General features: G+C 42.6%; 1 pseudogene; it reads left to right on the forward strand.

The window, feature by feature from the left end:
- The first annotated feature begins 1,856 nt into the window (after window positions 1-1,856).
- LOC142424093 (serine/threonine-protein kinase RIO3 pseudogene) lies at window positions 1,857-2,763 on the forward strand (annotated as a pseudogene).
- Window positions 2,764-5,514: the final 2,751 nt, after the last annotated feature.

A 5,514-nucleotide genomic window follows, 5' to 3' on the forward strand; every position in this document is an offset into this window, starting at 1 on the left:
GTTCATTCCTATTCTAGAGAAGAACTATAAATGTCGTCAGTGTGGGCAAGAATTCGACAAAGTATTGAAACTCACTGCACATTATGGAACAGCACATAAAGGACAAAATCCATATACATGCTTGGAATGTGGCAAAGCTTATCACAGTAAATCATATCTCAAGGAACATCAGAAAACTCATGTGACAAGGTTGCTCTGTGTATGCAGGGAATGTAGGAAAGGCTTTACCAGGAACAGTGATCTCACTGCTCATCAGTGAACTCATGCTGGTGAGAAACTCTGTATGTGTTGAATGTGGGAAAGGCTTCATTCACATAGCACATCTCAAAACTCATCTATGAACTCACACTGGAGAAATGCCTTCTGTACACGGTGAGTGTGGTAAAGCTTTCAGCCAGAAGTGATGCCTTACAATGCATCAGATATTTCACACAGGTAAGAAACCCTGTGTCTGTGGTGAATGTGGAAAAACCTTTATCTGGAAAAAGAATCTTATTGATCATCAGCAAACTCACACTGGAGAAAAACCTTATGTATGCGATGAGTGTGGTAAAGCATTCAGTCAGAAACAATACCTTACAGCACATCAGACATTTCACACAGGAGATAAACCCCATGTCTGTGGTGAATGTGGATAAGCCTTTATGGGAAAAAATGAGCTCACTGTTCATCAGTGAACTCATACAGGAGAGAAACCCCATATCTGTGGTGAGTGTGGAAAAGCCTTCGTTTGGAAGAGGAACCTCACTGTTCATCAGCGAATTCGTGATGGAGGAAAACCTCATGTATCTGATGAGTGTGGTAAAGCTTACAGCCAGAAGTGATGCCTTACAGCACATCAGACATCACAGACAGGAAAGAAACCCCATGCATGTGGTAAATGTGGAAAAGCCTTTACCTGGAAGAATACGCTCACTCTTCCTCAGCGAACTCATACTGGAGACAAAGACTATGCGTGTGGTGAATGTGGAAAAGGCCTTACCTGGAAGAGTGATCTCATTGCTCATCAGCGAACTCATACTGGAGAGAAACTCTATGTATGTGGTGAATGTGGAAAAGTCTTTGCCTAGAAGAATGTTTTCACTATTCATCAGCAAACGCATACTGGGGAAAAACCTTATGTATGCGATGAGTGTGGTAAAGCTTTCAGGCAGAAACAATTCCTTACAGCATATCAGACATTTCACACAGGCAAGAAACTGTTTGCATATATTAAATGTGGAAAATCTTATGTTTGGAAGTCAAGTGTCATTCAACATGAGAATATTCATAACAAGAAAACCTTCCAGTGGGGTGAGTGTAACAAAGCTTTCACAACAAAGGAAGAGGTACTAGGGTTTGGTCTGGGCCAATTGTGGGACCAGACGATGGTAACTTACCATGTGGCTACCCATGCTCAGAATTTTTGTCACTTTACTGACATGGTCCACAGGTGTGGGCAGAGGGACTTGTAGACTTCCGCATGGAGCATGGGCCCCTCAATACTCTTCAAGCTTTCAATGTCCAAAAGAACTGGACCTTGTGTTTCTTGATAACAGCTATACCAAGCAATAGGGAGCCCACCCAGATGCTAGTAGTGCCTGCCCCACCTTCATACTCTTTGTTACCCCCACCCGAGACAGCACAAAAGTACCATAAAATATAAGTCAAGAAAATAGAAGACATATGAAAACAATTAGTCTAGAGGAAGAATGGACCACAATCAACCTCAGCCTCCATGACTCTGAGACCAGAACTAGATAGTGCTGAGGTACCACTGCTAATTACTCTGAAAGGGATCACAGAAGAGAATCCTGAGTAGAGTGGGAGAGCAAAGTGGAACAAATCCCCAAATCATAAAATAGACCAGGCTTTGGATGAGAAAAAAAGAGCATTCTACTGCTGAAAAATCAGTCAATCCTAATACATGTTTACCTACGTATAAAATGGTCAACTCTGGAGGATTGGAGGCAATCACTGGCTGTATTAGTACAGGAGAGGAATCTTGTGTGTCATGCATATGGAGGGAGCATGAAGGATGAAAAGGAAGATGGTAAAGTTGTACCTACAGAATGTGCCATCAGGGTATTTAAAACAGCCCTTAATGACTTTAAGAATCATGACAAATATATTAAAGATGATTAGAGGTTTAAAGACCACTTCGATAAACTAAATCCATGTAAGATCATCCACACATGGGCCGAAAAAGAAATGCACTATCTCTCAAGAATGTAGAGCATTGGAATTACTTGTCCAACTTATCCAACAGTTGTCCTGCTCAAGAAACACATTTCAGTTATGTCTTTTATTGGCAACGACCAAAGTTCCTGTTCCTAAATTAAAAGAAGTAAACTCAGTAGTGAAGAATTGAAAGATGTCCACTATCAAACTCTTGATATAATGCAGCAGTTATATAATGAATGTCAACTGGTCCGTCTTGACATCAGTGAGTATAACAAGCTGTGGCATGCTGGGAAGGTCTGGTTGATTGATGTCAGTCAGTTTGTAGAACCAACTCATCCTCATGGCCTGGATTTCCTGTTGCGGGACTGTAGGAATGTCTCCCAGTTTTTCCAGAAAGGAGGAGTTAGGGAAGCTCTCAGTGAACGAGAGCTCTTTAATGCTGTTTCAGGCTGAAACATCTCCGCAGATAATGAAGCTGATTTCTCAGCTGAGATAGAAGCTTTAGGGAAAATGAACAAAGATAATGTTCACAAAAATGGAAGGAAAGCTGCTTCATTTGTGAGGGACAACAGTGGTCCACCAGTACTACCTAAGGAATAACCCCGATGCCTGCTGCCTCTCAATATCATCAGTGACTGTGACCGTGACTCCAAAGGAAAAATTATTCTCTATAATTGGTATGAAAAATGAAAATTTGGTTTCACAAAAGCTGATGGAAACAGACATAACCTTTCATTGGGGCATCATGAAATGGAATTGAATGGAACATGTTGCATACTATAACACCCAAGGAGAGACATTGTAAGTTTGTAGAGAAGATAAATGCATAAGAACTACTTAAGTATCCTGGCGCAAAAAAGTCTTTTAATTTTCAATTATTTTGCATCTAGTAAATATGGTTAAACTGTAAGTCACAGCTGCAATGTAAATGTGGATTATTTGAAAGGACGGGCTGTAAGATTTTAACCATGTTGGACATATTCTATGTTCAGTTTACATTTTATTCAAACTAGTTATTAATTTTCAAGTGAAATATGGCAAATGAGAAGTAATAAATAATTCAATGTGGAAAAGTACCTTTAAACCAGCTCAGGTACCAAACTAAACGGCTTATTTCAGTGATCGGATCTTTCAATAGTCTCTCGTACTGAGATTGGCTGTGCTCTCCGCAAGCTCCCTACTTTGCTCATTAGTTTGTTGGGGTGAGGTTTACAAACACCAACATAGTGAATCCTACTGTTGCTATTAACTCAGATTAGAGGAAGAAGAAATCAAAACATGTTAATACTTTCAAATGCTAAATATGTTCTTCTTAAACACATTTTCATTTTTCTGATACAGTTTTTAACTGCATTTCAGAAAAGTGTGTTTGAGGCAGATATTCATTACAATCCTAAAACGTTTACTATTATGAAGCACAGGTTAAGTGGCTGGTGATTAGTGACAGAAATTCCAGAGAACTCGTTTTAAAAAGCTTCAGCATTTCAATGTTTTGTTTTCTAACATAGGCCGTTTCACAAACTATTGTTGTGTGACATTCTTAAGTGTGTTGTGAACATGCTTTTTAAAAATGAAGAGATCATTAAAAAAATAGACCAGGCTTTCTGGTCTCAGGGAGACTGGTGGAGTCCCGAGACTCTGGCCCTTAGCGACTCTTCACTCCTGGAACTGTGCTCACTCCTCTGACTCAGGTTTCTGCCAGACGACATGCAGGCTTGGAGGGGAAGAACAACATCTGAGAGGGATGCACTGCTTAAAACATGCAACTGTACAAAATCTAAAGGACAGCATTTGCTTATGGATAAAAAATGGAAAGCAGGGAGGGACAGGAAATAAGGATGAATAATAATAGAAAAACAGGGAGGGCGGAAGTGGGAAGAGTACTGGTACATCTTGGGGACTGCATCAATGTATGAATTGTTGAATGGAATTTTTTTTTTTTTTTGCTGCAAAAGGAAGCTTAATTGTTTCCATTTGGTCACCAGCTTGACAGATGTGGCTCCAGGGTGGTGGTGCTGCGGCTGGCAGGGCAGGTTCAGGTAAGGGGACTAAGTTCGAAGGGGAGGCAGAGGGCCCCTCGCAGATGGCTCGGTGCTGTAGTTCCTAGTCGAGTTTGAGGGTGAGCCTCTCCAAGAGATATTCGCCCACCCAGCCTGGGGGCTGGCCAGCCTGCGGAGGTGGGTCAGGTGGTCTCCCATATAACTGAGGAGTTTCACTTCCTCATCCAGGAAGTAGTTCTCCAGAAAGTCACAGAGATGGGGGTCAGTGTGAGTGGACCCCATGCATGCAGGTCCAGAAGGGCCTGGTTGAGGGTCTTCTCAAGGGCCGACGCAGCTTCCATGGCGTCCAGGTCCTACCCCACTCATCTTGGGATTGCTTCTGCACAACCTGGAAGAGGGCACAGCTGCCACGCTGGTTCTGCAGCTTCAAGAGACGCTCAGCCTCCTCGTACTTCTCCTTCGCCAGCTCGCGGAAAAAGTGCCCCACGCCCTCCAAGGCCACATCATCGTGGTTGAAAAAGAAGCCCAGAGGCCCGCAGACACAGGTTGACCAGACGGTTGACGCTGACCTCAGCTTCTGCGGTATAATTCTTATGGATCAAGACCTCATGACTGGTCGGTTTGGAGGTCACCACACACAAGATAAAAGTGTTAACTGATCCCAACAAGAGGGGATGGCCAAGAAGATGGTCCCGAAGGTTATGCCAGGAAAGGAAACTGGAGAGTGGTGGAAGACTGGAGGCAGAGAGTCCCCGGATCTGTTCTGTTCAAACACTGTTGAAGCAAGACACAGATCCACGAGACCACAAGGCGAGCTTCTGTAAAATTTTAAATCAATAAAAATGTTGAAAAAAATGAAGAGCTCATGTCTCATCAATGATTTCATGTAGGACAGTTACCATGCAGCTGTAATGAGTGGGGGAAACTTACCCGTGTTTCTGTTTTCTTGACATAAAGAATCCCACAAAACTGAAACAGCTTTAAATTCAAACGTGGTTGGGAAGCCCTCCCCAGGGAGTCATGTGTCATCACACTCCAGTCATCTCCTGCAGAAGGAAAGCCCTGTGAATATAGTGACTTTGTATATGCCTTCTGTGGCTTCTCTCGTGTGTCAGTAAACACCAGTGGAATCCTAACTGATGTAGCTCTGGTGAGACGACCTTTAGCCAGAAAGGAGTCAAGTGACCGTAGAGGATTAGAAACCATATAAATACAGTGAATGTGGCACTGTGCATGCATTTAGTGACTCTGGCAGTGCCTCCAGTGTCCAGTTATGTTTTATTGTATGTTCCGCAAAGCTCATTGGATCAAATTTGATGCACTGATTATCCAGGAGGGCTGAACACAGTGT

This window comes from Tenrec ecaudatus, chromosome 13, assembly GCF_050624435.1.
Source record: "Tenrec ecaudatus isolate mTenEca1 chromosome 13, mTenEca1.hap1, whole genome shotgun sequence".
Lineage (NCBI taxonomy): Eukaryota > Metazoa > Chordata > Mammalia > Afrosoricida > Tenrecidae > Tenrec > Tenrec ecaudatus.